This window comes from Lathyrus oleraceus, chromosome 7 (genome assembly GCF_024323335.1).
Source record: "Lathyrus oleraceus cultivar Zhongwan6 chromosome 7, CAAS_Psat_ZW6_1.0, whole genome shotgun sequence".
NCBI classification, from domain to species: Eukaryota; Viridiplantae; Streptophyta; class Magnoliopsida; order Fabales; family Fabaceae; genus Lathyrus; species Lathyrus oleraceus.
In genome coordinates, this window is record NC_066585.1 from 60,935,131 (window position 1) to 60,951,082 (window position 15,952).

Genomic DNA, 15,952 nt, shown 5'->3' on the forward strand with positions numbered 1-15,952 from the left:
TGGCCAATTGGAACAGCTCAGAAATATCATTTAAAACATGTTTGCCAAGTCAAATTATGAAGTACATACAGCCCATGCTAGTTTGCTTGATTTTTGGAAAGAAAGTACAAGTTTCACCAAACCACATCCCATAAGCCATGCTTTTACCACAAGACAACAGACTTTGACCATGATTTTCTGTCAAACCAATCCTAATAGCAGCCATTTGACAGCAGAAGAAGCATGGTTCACTCTCTCAAAATCTCACCCTGCTGTTGCATTTAAAAGAGCTGTCAAAAGAATTTCCAAAAGGACAGAAAACCTTGCCATGCTTAGTACTGCACATAGCAGTCTTGTTCACTTTCTGTCATGAGTAACAGCCAAGCCATAACACAAACCAACAGACCACAGCAAAAAAGGCATGGCTCACTCACCAGAAAATCCCACTTCTGCTATTGCATTTGAGAGGGCTATCAAGTGAATTTCCAAGAGAACTTAAGCAGGGCATTTTGATTCCACACCTTTTCATCATTTTGGAAGCAGCCAACCTAACCAACAAACCCAAACCAATCTCATTCATTCATCTCCATTCTCAATCTTGGCATGTGGCAATTTCTGTCAAAAAGACCATACCTCCATGAACCATGCTGAAAATGATCCTTGGCCATTTGACCAAAAGGCTATCAAAACTTCCAAAACAAAACCCTGCTAATAGCCAACAGCAGAAGGAACAGCAAAAGGGCAAACCTCATGCATCAGATTTTTTTTGTCATGTTTGAATTCAGCTTGGCCCGAGCAGTAGCATAACACATGAAAAACCAAAAACTTCACTCCAACTCATCCTAACTGCTCTTACCCTGCTATTTTGCATCTCACTTCTTCTGTCCAAAACAAAAGCACCTAAACCTAACTTGCCTTGCCTTGCACAATGGTCCTCACCATTTTTCTGCTATGAAAAACAGCCAGCATACCAAAACACTCTTCACTCATTCTCCAAAACCTCTCCTTGCACTTTTCAAGACAATTTCCAAAAGAACACCAAATAACTTAACATGGCTTGGCTTGATGCAGGATTTTCCATCCATGTTCTGTCACATTGAGGAGCCATCAAACACCCTCCCAAATCACACCTTGCTACTTGCATTTGAATTTTGCTTTGGCCAAGCTCACTAAAACCTGTCAAACAGCAGAAGAACCAACTGCATACACTTGCCCTCTCACACTCACTCCAACTCACCTTGCTTGTGCATTTCCTGTCCAAACCTTGTCCACAATACCAAAAGAAACCTAGCCTGGCCTTGCATTCCGCCACCATCCAACAGCAAACATTACCAACCTAGCAAACTTCACTTCATTCTTCTGTCAAAAATAAACAAGTAGCAGCCAATCCTGCAGCAAGAAAAGCCTTGGCCCACATTCACTCAAAACCTCACTCTGCTTGCCTCTTCAAACAATCAGTCAAACCTCCAAAACCTGACCTGGCTATTTTGCATTTCAAAACTTCCTGTCAAAACTCAAGAAGAGAATATACTGCATAATACAAAACAGCATGATTTTTCACCTTTCTCCTGTGATTGTGAAGCACCAATGACAGCAACATAACACCCTGCACATCAAAGAGGTTGAACATTGAATTCCATTCCAAGCCTCCACAAGTCAAAGGATTTTTCACCATTCATCATCAAGAAGGCCATTGAGCAACTGTCTCACTTCAATAACAACAAACAACATCAAGATCACCACTGTTTCTCCAAATTGGTAAGTTTTCGAGCTCCATGATTTTCCAAATTGATACATGCTTAGTGTAGGTCTATCCATGCTGATTGCCATGATGCTTTCACTTTTTGAAATGATTGCTTATCCATGAAGATATATGGTTTTGAAGTTTTGTATTAAAATGTGTTTTTGCTCGATTCTTGACTTGTGTGTGGTTTTAATGGAAAACAATGTTGGATTCATGTTGTATGATGTTTGATGAACACAATGATATATGCAATTTTGATTTTTGGACAAGATTGTGAAATCCTGATTTTTGAACATGAACCCTAGTTCCCAAATCCATTTTTCCAGAATTTCCTCCCCATTTCTCACGTGCATGGCCTCTTTCAGCTCTAACCAATAGGAACATTTCATTTGTAAGGCCAAAACGACCGTGTTTTAGTTAGTGGCTTCAAATATTACCAAAATGCCATTTTCTCAAATATTAATTCAATTAATTTCACATTCAAATCACCAATCTTGCAAAAATCATAAAAGCTTCAATTTTAATCCAAATTCAATGGGATTTTTTGTGTTGTGTTCATCATGATCTCTACTTTTTTATCATTATTTTTCCAGAATTTTTGGATGGGTGGTTTTTTTAAATGGCCTTAGGGTTTGTGACATGTGACCAAATTTTGTGCACCTTGCCAAATCAATTGTGAAATGATGGGAATGTATCCAATGGCTCCCAAATTTTTTGTGCTTAAACTAGACACACTCATGGTGATTTTGGTGTAGAGTTTGTGAATTTATCATTTGTGGTTTGTGAGTTATGAGTTTTTGAATTAGGGTGTGACAATTTGTGTCACACCATTGATGTCCAACTTCATGATTTTCATTGCCATACTTCCTTACATCCAAATGACCCCAAAATTTGCATGAGCCTACCCTTATATGTCTAGTTTACATGTGAATTTTCTTGGATTTATTTGAACAATTTTCCATTTGTTTGAGATTTTCCTTCTCTGCCTAGTCAAATGTTGACCTTGTGTGACACATGTTCCCATTTCATTTGTGAAATTCTCATACCTTATTAGATGGACATGAAATTTTACATGAGATAACTAGACATCCTCATCATTGCCATGGCTTTAGTCCCATTCATTTATCATACACCATTCTTGACTTATGATTTTTCTAAGTTGATGCATGTTTGGTTGACTTCCTTAAGCATGTTCAAAATTGCCTTGACTTTCTGATTTTCATTGACTGCCTTCCACTTGTCCAAATGAGATGAAATTTGACATGCTCACCATGCTATGTGTTAGGATTGATCATGATTTATTTGGTGATTTTTGGAAATGTTTAGGATTGCTTTTGAGTCAAGTCTTGCTGTCGACTTCCATGAGCTTCTAAATGCCATGTCTTGACTTCTTTTGTTCATGAAATGATGATGATGACTGATATGAATGTGAACCCAATTGGTTTTGTTTCTTGAATGTTTAAACTTGACTTTGATTGGATATCCCTTGCTGTTTTGACTTTCTCATTCACGTTTGACCCTAGGCTTGCCCTAGTGGTCCTGTTACTCACCTTTGAGCTTGTGTTTTCAGGTTGACCATCAAGTGGCCATTAAGACCAATTCTTTTGTTTGAGCTTGCTTAAATATCATGACTAACTTGTTTGTTTTGTAGGTGGCTTGGCTCACATGCCTTAAGCCTTGTGCCTTGCACATCCATGTGCCTCTAATTGACTGTTGGTGTCTGTTTCTGTTTGTTTTGTTTGAAGTTGCATACTAACATCTGCTTGACTGTTTCAGGTGCTTTAGTTGCTTAGTTCCTTGTGAACTTTTTGCTTTGCTTTGCTTGTATAAGCAATTTGCATTGAGGTATGTCTCTTTTACTTCATGTAGTCTGGAAGACCTGGCCTGTTACTTGGCCAGGCAACTGTCTGAAGTCCTCCTTAAGAGGCAATGTTTGTGGATGTTTACTTTTGTCCTTGCATAGAGTCAAAGTCCTCCTAAGTGAAGAGGCAATTGGTGGAAGGTAGGGATATGCAATCTATCCCCCACTATTCAGTGTGTCATCTGCTTTGCTCACACCACTGTGTTGATGCATTTCAGATACAAACCCAAGATCTTGTACAATTGTACAATTGAGTCAGTTTCAAATGTGTAGAAGGGTTCCCACTTTCTGAACCCACACATTCTTGTCAAATGCTCTCCCAGGCCAGGGATAGAAGCAATGAGGCACACCCCTCATCTCCTTTCATCTGCTTCACCTTAGCCCCGCAATGGCAAGGTTAAGAGCAACATTCACCCCGTTCCAGAGGTTTGTTTGTTGAGGTTGATATGACCCCTCGACTAAAACCTAGCCTTGTTTGAGCCACTTGCTCGTATATAGTGTGTGTTATCTGTGCTTGTAGGATTGTTTGACTTGCTTCCTGTGCAAGTTAGGATTGTTTGACTTGCTTCCTGTGCAAGTTAGGATTGTTTGACTTGCTTCCTGTGCAAGTTAGGATTAGTTTAGACTTGCTTCCTGTGCAAGTTAGGTTTTGCTTGGCTTGCTTCCTGTGCAAGTTAAGTGTGTGTGGCTTGCTTCCTGTGTGAGCCATGCTTAGGATAGGTTGGCCCTTGTGCCATTTAGCTAGAAACCATAACTTAGGGTTGATTTTGCATGACAACATCTAGGCTCGAGTCGTAGTCTCCCTAGTTGTGTCTCCCTTTGTTATCTGGTTAGGCTAGTCCTTTATCCCTGCGTAGGGGAACTACATCGCCCTGATCTTCATACCAGATGAAGTATGTAGGCAGGAGATTGAGCTGATCTCTCCGGGCGCCTTTTTCTTTTTGTGTGTGTTGTTTGACAGTTGTAGGCTTGAGTCCCCGACTCCCTATTAACCTGTTGTGTTGTTGTGTGCTTGGAAGCCGATGTAAGTCCATCGAGTGGCATTTGGGTTCCAGTGTGTGTGTGTTTTGGTTCGGATGCCGATATAAGTCCAGTGATTGGCATTCGGGCTCCATGTTTGCCTTTGCCTTGTTTGTGTTTGTGTGCGTGTCAGCTGAGCTACGAATGCTCTGATTCTTCTCTCGTCCGAGAAGATACGTATGCATAGGATGCGATATCCTAGCGAGCATGTATCGTTTCCCCAGTCCGAACTACTTCGACTCTGATGTCTATGCCTGATAGACTAAGTAGGCCCAGGATGCGACATCCTGCCGAGTCAGTTTCAGTCAGTCTCTTTTGTCTCTTTCAGCCAGTGTGTGTGAGTGTGAGCAGTGTTTAGCAACCATTTCCTTTCTATTGTGCGTGGATCCCGTAGAGTACTACGGATGCGTAGGGGTGCTAATACCTTCCCTTCGCATAACCGACTCACGAACCCATCCTCTTTGGTCGCGAGACCATGTTCTTTCCCAGGTTTACTCTGAGCGTTTCCTTTCCCTATTTTGGGATAAATAACGCACGGTGGCGGCTCTGTTGTTTCTTTCTTTTCCCGCCGGTTTTTCGCGTGATGCGACACTACCATGGCAAAGAGTTTCTCAAGCTTGACTACTACAAAAACAAAGGTATCATCCATCAACGGACATGCATCGAAACACCACAACAAAATGTTGTGGTTGAACGAAAACACATACACATTTTGAACGTTGCTCAAGCCATTATGTTTCACTCACACCTCCCAAAGATTTTCTGGAATTTCATTGTCAATCGTGCAGTCTTTCTCATAAACAAACTTCCTTCTCCATTTACTCATGCCAAATCTCCCTATGAGCTTTTATATGGAACTACACCTGACTACGACAACATAGTCTTTGACTGTCTTGTTTTTGCTTCCACAATCATGCAGGGCCCGCAAAGATTGGACCCTTATGCTTCTAAGTGCATCTTCCTTGGTTACAAACATGGTATTAAAGGTTTTATTGTCATGAACTTATCCACACATGAGATTTCCATAAACCGTAATGTATCTTTTCATGAACAAGTTTTTCCTTTTGTTCCACCTCCTAACATCAAACCTTCTACATAATCCAAAATTCTAGATTACAACTTTCCCTTTTTGGACACACCAAATGAACATTTACATCATTCTTCACCTTCTAAACCCGATAATTCCTCATCTAATACACCAATAAATTCCTCTTCCCATACAACACCTCTTGACAACAACATTCCACCCCCTACACCATTTGTTCCCTCTCGTGTATCCACCCGTATCATTCAAAAACCAAAACACCTTGCGGACTTCATCTATAACACCATCTCTTCTTCTCAACACCAATTTGCACCCACCGTACTTTATCATATTCACCATTACACCAACACCAATCACCTTTCACCTGACTCCTCTTATTATCTTCAATCTGTCATAACTGAAACTGAACCAAACACATTCAAACAAGCTTTCTAACATGATTGTTGGAATCAAACAATGTTTGTATAACTTCAAGCCCTTCAACAGAACAACACTCGGATCATGACTATTTTACCTCATAACAAGAAAACCATATGCTACATATGGATATATAAAATCAAACACCATGCAGATGGAATGATAGAAAGATACAAGGCACGACTCGTCGCAAAAGGATACACACAGAATGAAGGAATTGATTACATAGACACATTTTTACCATTTGCCAAAATGACCATAATTTGTCTCCTCTTAGCCATTGATGCTTCTCATAACTGGCATCTCGTTCAAATTGATATTAAAAACACCTTTTTACATGGTGAACTCGACGAAGATGTGTACATAACACCCCCCATAGCTTAAATCCTTCTGATCATGCGCTTCTTTGCAAACTTCAAAAGTCTCTTTATGAGCTAAAACAAGCAGTAGACAGTGGTTCTCCAAACTCTCTTCCTTACTCTTTTCCTTGCAATACAAGCAATCTCTTTCTGACCATTCTCTCTTCACCCATTTTCATAATGCTAAATGCATCATTCTCCTCATATATGTTGATGATATCATTCTATCAGGCAACGACATTGTTGAAATACATAAACTTAAACACATTCTCGACACCCATTTCAAAATTAAAGACCTTGGGGACCTACAATTTTTCCTTGGCCTTAAAGTTATTCATTCAGTTGATGGTATTTCCGTTTGTCAACGATAATATACCCTATAATTACTCCAAGACACTGGTCTCCTTGCTGCCAAACGTTGTCCTACTTCAATGAGAAAGACTCATAAATACACCAAGGATGATAACTCCCCACCAACTGATGCAACTTCTTTTCGCAGACTCATTGGTCGCTTGATTTACCTTTATACCACACAACCTGATCTGAGTTTCAGTGTTCAACAACTCATCCAATTCATGTCAGTTTCTAGGTCTCTTCACCTCCAGGATGCTCATAGGATCCTGTGCTACATCAAACAGTCACCATCCCAAGGATTGTTTTACTCCTCTTCTTCTATGTTGCAACTCAAAGGTTTCAATGACTCAAATTGGGCCACTTGTAGTGATACTCGTCGCTCCATCACTGACTTCTGTATTTTCCTCAGAGATTCTCCTATTTCATGGAAATCCAAAAAGTAACCAACAATTTCTCGATCTTCCTCGGAGGTACTATATCTTGCCCTCACATCCATAATCTGCAAAATACAATGGCTCACTTATCTTCTCAAGGATTTGCAGATCAAATTTCTTTCACCCGTTGTTTTGTATTGCAACAACCAATCTGCCAGACGCATTGCAGCCAACACCATTTTCCACGAACGAACGAAACATATTGAAATTGATTGCCACGTTGTTCGTGAGAAATTACTCGCTAAATTATTCCAACTTTTACATGTCCCTAGATCTTCACAACTTGAAAATATTATAACAAAGCCTCTTGATCCCCAACCTTTCAATCTCATCCTTTCCAAGCTTTGCATCTTAGTTAACTTCGCTCCATCTTGAGAGGGGGTATTAAACTACATTTTCTGTTAGCTTGGTTTACTATTGGTGGTTTGGGTTTGTTCCTTTTTTATAGGAATGTTTGTTATTTTCTATTGCTTGCATCCCAAGCTTTCCCTTGTATATATATGACATTGCCTTTCTCTTGTGATACAAGTTCATTAATGCAATTACACACAAATTATATTACACATTATAAAGTATCAATGTATTCTATAATATATTTCCAATTAAGTGTAACACCATGTATTTTAAACATATAACTTTTGGTAGATTGTTGTCTATCTAGATCACAAACATAATCAGAATTAACAAATCCAGTTAATTGCCAAGTATCTACACCAAAGAAAAAACTTATGTAAATGGCACATTTTATGTACCTTAAAATCCATTTCACTGATTCTCAATGTTCCTTTTCCTGATTATCTGTAAACCTACTAACAACACTAACCACTTGTGAACTATGTGGACATGTATACACCATGACATACATTAAACCACCAACTACACTAACACTATGAACACTATCCATGTATGTGTTATCTTCTGATGTAGTGAGAGGTTTTTATTATAGATCTCAAAATGTGGAGTCAGTGGAGTCACCAATGACTTGTAATATTTCACCTTAAACCTTTTAATAACCCGCTAAATATATTCTTTTTTAATACAAAACAATTTTTTAGTTTGATCTTTCTCATAATCTTCATACCCTAATATTGTCTTGGAAATACCCAATTCTTTAGTTTCAAACTCTTTACCAAATTTAGTTTTTAAAATCTCTATCTCCACCATACTCTTCAAAGATATAAACATGTCATTCACATACAATAGAAGATAATTGTAATCACATCCATGAATCTTACGAATAAATACACAAAAAACATAATCACTTCTAGAGAAATCATGTCTTAACATGAATGAGTCAATCACCTGTACCACTAGCAAAGAGATTGCTTCAATCCATAAAATGTTTTCCCTAAGCGACATGCCTGACTCTCTTTACCATCAAACTTCTCAAGCCAAGACATAAAGATTTCCTCATCCAAATAATTTTGTAAGAAGATTTTATTCACATAAACTACCAGACTACCGGACTTGGTGAAGTACTTTTTCTTTGTATACCCAGTGGGAGACTAAACTTAGTAACACTCGTGACCCCCTCTTTCAGTGCAAAACCCTTGGTCACTAGCCTACATGTATACCATATACTACCGGACTTGGTGAAATACTTTTTCTTTGTATACCCACTTATAACCAATATCATTATTTCCTACAGGTAGTGGGACTACCTTCCATGTCTGCTTCTTATAGAGATATTTAATTTCTTCCTCCATAGTAACTAAAAAACTCCCTTGATCCATATATTTGATAGATTCTGAAGTTTATTAGCTCATAATCTTCCATTGGGAGTGCATTTACTTGTCCATGATGTCTCAGAGACTTGTATGAACCAAACTTATGAATTGGTTCATAATTTCTCTTTGGCCTAGTGGTTGCCAATGAATCCTCTTGTTGTTGTAGTGCATATGCATTTTCCTCCTGAACCTCCTTATGATCGAGCTCATCGTCCTCGTTTGGAGTAACAATATGATTATCACTTGAACATGATTAACATTTGGTTGATCTTCATCTTTAAATTCTATCTAAAACAACTTGAGTATTTATAGTCCTTACATCACCATCATCAATCCAAGTAGCCTTTAAAAAAGAGAACATATATATTTCATCCAAGGTTACATCTTTGTTGATTATAAACTTATATTCTTCTACACACTAAAAGAGATGTCTCTTAATTCCTTCCAAATATCCTAAGAATATTGATTTCTTGGATATTTTGTCAAGCCTCTTATCTTTGACACCGTAATAGGTTGTACACCCAAAAACTCTAAGTTACTCATAATGTGTCTGTTCCCTTGACCACACCTCAAAAGGTATGTATTCATATAAATAAGAAGATGGGGATCAATTCATTATGTAGCAAGTTATAGAAATTTACTTTGCCGATTATTATCTACCTAACCCAGAAATAGAGCACCGAGTAGCGCACATTTTAATCTTTCTGCGACTCTATTATGTTGAGGTGTTTTTTATAAGTGCTTAATTTCTTGCATTTTTCTTGTTATCACAAAATTATTGGAAAGCTTTATTTTTATTATCCATTTTTTTCTTAACCATTCCTCTATACTACTTAAAAATTCGGAATACCTCATTCAAATGCATAAGGAAGTAAATCCTGAAATTTCTAAAATAATCATCAACAAACGTAACAAAGTACATGAAACCATCATTGAAAGTAATTTTATCCATACCCCAAACATCAGTATACACATAGTCTAATAACTAATGTAGTCAAGATCGAGTGCTGGATCGTAAGATCTTACGTGTCGAATTTACCTTTTAGTGTTACGATCTTGAAAAAATATTTTTCGTGTATCTTAGTAGTCAAGATCGAGTTTACCATAGTAAGATCGTAAAAAATATAGTGACAAGCGCCTGGGCCTGTTTTGTTGGGCTTTTTACCGGGTCCGTTTTTTTTAAGTGACCCGGTTTTTTAATTAAGTTCCCACTCTTTAAGTCTTAACTCTAAAACATCAAAAGACAAAACAACAACCTTTTTACTCTTCCTCCTCCTTCAACGATCTCTCTCTGCAACTTTCCACCATCATCATAGCCATTTTTCTCCTTCATCATCCTCGTTCTTGTCCCTCTGTGTAGACACCTTTGTTTATGCGCAATCTTAGAAACATTTTGACGTTACTTCTAAAACACTTTTTTAAATTCAAGTGGGGGATTGTTGGAACATTATATCTATATTCCAATATAGAGATATGAATTTGAAAAGGTCCCTTAAGTCCATACATTTTGTGTTACTTGAAAAACTCCTTAGTCCGACATTGTTTAGGTGAGATATCTTACCTACTTCACTTTATTATATAAGGAAATTCTTTGTTTCATTCCAAAACACACACTACGCCAAATAAGGGAAAAGAGGGCGCTTATTTTGGCCTATAACAGCGCTTTTAAGCGCCCTCTAAAGTGGCGCTGGCATAGGTAAAGACAGCGCTTTGTTTTCCTGGAGAAAGCGCTGTCTAAAGTGGCCACATTATAGTGCGCTTTCAGAAAAAAGCGCCCTCTGGAGTGGTCCATAAAGGGACACCTTAGAGGGCGCTTTCTGGAAAAAAGCGCCCTCTAAAGTTGTCAATGTAAAGTGTTTAGAGGGCGCTTTCAGGAAAAAGCGCCCTCTAAAGTTGTCAATGTAAAGTGTTTAGAGGGCGCTTTCAGGAAAAAGCGCCCTCTAAAGTGTTAGTTATTTTAAAAAAATTTGTTTGAAAAACAGTGGATATTTAATTGGTAACCTGTTCGCATGCTGCAAAAGTGTAAAATTCATATTGAATTCATCCTTTAATCCAATGTTATACACCATTAATCCATTGATATATACAACATGAATCCATTTATATACAACATTAATCCTTCATATATACAACATTAATATATGATTCTTTGATCAACAATATACAACAACATATTCATGATTTAGTAAAAGTACAACAACAATATACACTATTAGTCTCGAAAGATCCATAGCAACCAACACCCAGTGACCACTGTATCCAAAAGCTGTCTAGTAGTTCTAACCAATACTAAACAAAATAACGCCCATCCACCCATGATGAATAATAGCAAGTGTGCATAATAGGCAGGAGGAACTGCATACAAGATAACATTTTTGTTAAACTAAAGTTTTGTATAGCCTAAAACAAAAACAAGCAAAGGGAATCGAGTAACAAACCTATTGAGACAGATCGAGTACACCTCGCATAACTGAATGGACAAGTTATTGGTCAAACTCTGTAGCTGGTCTGCAGTGAATTTATTTTCATCATACAGCACATGATAATGCGTTGGTCGACTAGTCCCCTGCAAAAAGAACACGTCCAAATGCAAATAACACAGAACTGTCAAAAGGCGATTGAGCAACAAATAGTAAACAATGGCATAAAGTTAAATGACATAGCTAATATTACCTGAATTCCTGCATGGCTGTTAAGGTAAAAATCAAATTCCTTAGGGTGACAAATGCTGGTGTCTACCACGGTTCCTTTGACAATTTAGAACAACAAAATCAGCAAAAAGTGATAAATTCAAATGATAATATATACCAGCTGCGTTGAGAAATATATTGAAAAAACCTGGCATAATATTTCCACTTCTATCGGTCTCTTTGGGGTTGACAGGAAAGAGACGGGTGTGATGTCTCTTTTGGACCGCTACAAAAGTAACTTTAGGTAGATACCCATCCTCTATTGAGACACAAGCCTGATGAAAAAAAATTAGTTGGTCTTCAGCACTCCAATGTACTTCAAATTTTACACCCTTGTCTCTTGCACGAATGATTGACTTCATAATAGCCATTTTACCTGTAATAAAGAAAACAATTAAAATCAGATGACAAATGTAAAAACAATTAAAATCATAAAAGTCATTTTACCTGTAATAAAGAAAACAATTAAAATCATTTGACCTGTACCTTTTTCACTAAGTTCTCTTTCTTTTCTTGGTTGGAATATGTTCTACATGTCTCTTAACAACACGGACGGTTGGATTGATCCAAATACCCTCATTATGATCATTTCTAATATATGAATCATTTGATATAATATTCTCATCTTGATCATTTCTGGTAAACGATTCAATCTCAACATCAATATCACCTTGATCTCCAGTGTTTTCATCAATTACTTTGTTGGAAAAAAAAACTATAGACCATTTCGTACTTTTTGGATCATTGACATAGAACACTTGTCTAGCTTGAGAGGCTAGAATAAAAGACTCATCTTTGTATCCCACCCTATTAAGATCCACTTGCAAAAATCCTGACTTATCCATTCGAATGCCGTTATTATTTTCAACCCACTTGCAACCAAATATAGGAATCTGAAACTTCTCATAATCAAACACCCAAATGCGCTCGATAACACCAAAATACGACAGATTTGCAAATTTGGGGTTTAAGTCCTTCACACTTGATATGTGCATTGCTTCAGCTACCACGGTGACACCACTATTCTGCATAGTACTTTTATCATCTTGTTCTTTGGTATAAAATGTGTATCCATTAATCGCGTATGCGCTATAAGAAAAAACATGGAAACTTGGACCATATGCTAAGCATCTCAACCTTTCTGTTATTGAAGCGGGATCTGAATAATACTTTGAATAAATATGATCCTTAAACCAAGGTATAAAACATCGATTGTGCTCTCGTACTATCCAATTTTCATTTCTATTGGGATTTAAACCTCGGAGAACATCCTTGTGAATTTCAACATACGGCTCAACCTCATTCTCATTGTGCAGAACATACAAATGCACTTGATCCCGTTCGACCCTTGATACTGCCATGATTTTATTTCCAATTAGATTTTTTCCTTCTTTCTTTTCGACAAGCTGAGACTTGGGGAGTCCGATTGACTGAACATTAGACAAATATTCAGTACAAAACTCAATCGCTTCTTCAACAATGTATCTTTCAACCATACAACCTTCTGGTCGACTTCGGTTCTTCACGTACCCTTTTAATATTTTCATATAACGTTCAACAGGGTACATCCATCTCATATAAGCTGGTCCACACAATTGTGTCTCTTTCACAAGATGAACAACTAGATGTACCATTATGTCAAAAAATGATGGAGGAAAAAACATTTCAAGCTCACACAAAGTAATAACGATTTCTTTTTGCAACATTGGTAAGATCGCAGGATTGATCACCTTACTGCAAATTGACTTGAAGAAAGAACACAACTTAGTTATAGAGCTTCTTACTTTTTCTGGAAGAATAGAACGTATACCTATTGGGAGAAAATGTTCCATTATAACATGGCAATCATGGGTCTTTAAACTCTTTAACTTGAGGTCTTTCATAGACACAAGTCTTCTAATATCTGAAGAGTACCCTTCTGGAACTTTAACTTCACTTAGAAACTTACACAATGTTTTTTTCTCCTTTCTAGATAGAGTATAAGCAGCAGGAGGTAGATATGTTCGTTTTCCTTTCTTCAAGGGTCCTAATTCAGTTCTTATTCCCATCGCTATCAAGTCCTTTCTTGCCTTAAGGCCATCCTTAGACTTTCCTTGTATATTGAGTAACGTGCCAATAACACTTTCAAATACATTTTTTTCAATATGCATAACATCAAGAAAATGTCTCACATACAAGGACTTCCAATACGGCAATTCAAAAAAAACTGACCTCTTCTTCCACCCACTTTTGACAAGTGTGTGGGCAAAAGGCTTGCCAAACTGAGTATCCAAATCTTTCACCTTTTCAAAAATTTGATCACCCGTCAATATAGGTGGAGCTCTGCCTTGTTCTGTCTCTCCATTGAACGCCTTTCTCCATCCACGGTAGTGATGATTTGAATTTAAGAATCTCCGATGACCGAGAAAGACATTCTTCTGACCAAACTCCAAGCGCTTCCAATCTGTTTTATCTTCACAAATAGGACACGCACATTGACCTTTTATGCTATACCCTGATAGATTTCCGTATGCTGGAAAATCATTAATTGTGCCAAACAACATCGCCCTCAAGTTGAAACTTTCTTTCCTATATCCATCATAAACCTCCACACCGGTCTCCCACAAAATTTTTAAATCTTCGATTAAGGGCTTCAAGTACACGTCTATGTCATTCCCTGGTTGTTTAGGTCCAGAAATCAACATAGACAACATCATGTACTTACGCTTCATACATAGCCATGGAGGTAGGTTATAAATCATAATAATCACAGGCCATGTACTGTGTGAGATACTCTGGATACCGTGTGGGTTCATTCCATCAGTAGATAATGCCAAGCGAAGGTTTCTTGATTCTTCTCCAAATTCAGGATAATCATTATCAATTTTCAACCACTGTGGTGAATCTGCCGGATGTCGATACTTTCCATCTATAATTCTTTCATCTGTATGCCAGGTCAAGTGTCTTGAATCGGTTTCACTACGAAACATGCGTCTAAATCTCGGAATAACAGGAAAATACCACAAGACTTTTGCTGGAGACAACTTGTTCTTATATCGCGAGACACCGCATTTAGGACACTCATTTAACGATGCATACTCATTTCGAAACAAAACGCAATCGTTTGGACATGCATGTATCTTATCATAGCTCATGCCAATAGAGCACAACATCTTTTTGGTCTCATATGTTCGATTGGGAAGAACATTATCCTCAAGAAGCATATCTTTCAAAAGGGCTAATAACTCTGTGAAACTTTTATCCGACCACCCATTGCCCGCCTTTAAGTTGTACAACTTTAATACCACAGACAATCTTGTGAATTTAGTGCAACCATCATACAAAGGTTTCTCTGCATCACTTACCAACCTCTCAAACATTTCGGGACAATCCTTAAGATCTCCTTCAAGTGCTTCTGCAATCTCTTCAACTCGATCAAAATCGTATGTATCTGCGCCACTATAGTTTGAGGCATAGGTCGTACTATCCCCCGGTTCAACATTATCGTTACTTTTCTCACCATGCAAATTTCAACATGTATAACTTCGATCAATTCCATGCCTCATTAGATGCGATGTCAACTGAACTGCGTCAACCCGTTTCCCATAACAACAACCCAAGCAAGGACATATCATTCTACTGGGGTCTTCGGCGTGCGCAACGGCAAACTTAACGAATTCTGATACCCCATTCTCGTACTCTCTCGACAATCGATTGGAAGACATCCATGTATTATCCATTACTAATTAGAATAAACAAAAAACAATTTCAGAAGAGTTCAAACACATTCGGACCTAGGTTTCTAATGATACTGGTGTTGACACAAAATCATATGTTCATAGGTCGTATAACCCATTACATCCGCTATCATGGTCACTAAAAACCAACCGTCAATTTCCTATTGCATCCGCTATCATGGTCGAAACAAACGTAGAAGGAGGAAACGCGCAGTAGTAAGGTAAAACAGAAATTGGGCAAAGCTAAAACAAAGCAATAACATAAAACAGAAATTGGGAAAAGCGTGTACCTTTGATTGGTAGAAGGAGGAAACGCGCATGTAGATCTAACAGAGGTGGAAGGAAAACGCCTCAGAACCCTAACGTGAAAAAGAACGCTAATAACAGATAGTGAAATAACAAAACGCGCAGTATGTTATAATTTTAATGTTTACTAAAGGGGACATTAGAGGGCGCTTGTGGAAAAAAAGCGCCCTCTAAAGGGGGCCTAAGAGGGCGCTTATGAAAGCGCTCTCTAAGGCTTTCCAGAAGCGCTTTATAAGCTGGAAATGCACGTGGACTTATAACAGTGCTTTATTAAAAGCGCCCTCTAAGGGTAACCTTAGA

General features: G+C 37.9%; 1 long non-coding RNA gene across 1 annotated transcript; it reads right to left on the reverse strand.

Annotated features, from left to right (window-relative positions):
* Positions 1 to 10,961: 10,961 nt before the first annotated feature.
* On the reverse strand, positions 10,962 to 11,518 carry LOC127105552 (uncharacterized). Its single transcript, XR_007795037.1, has 2 exons — positions 11,379 to 11,518; positions 10,962 to 11,295 (listed from the first exon to the last, which is right to left on the reverse strand). It is a non-coding gene; the product is annotated as an uncharacterized LOC127105552 (long non-coding RNA).
* Positions 11,519 to 15,952: the final 4,434 nt, after the last annotated feature.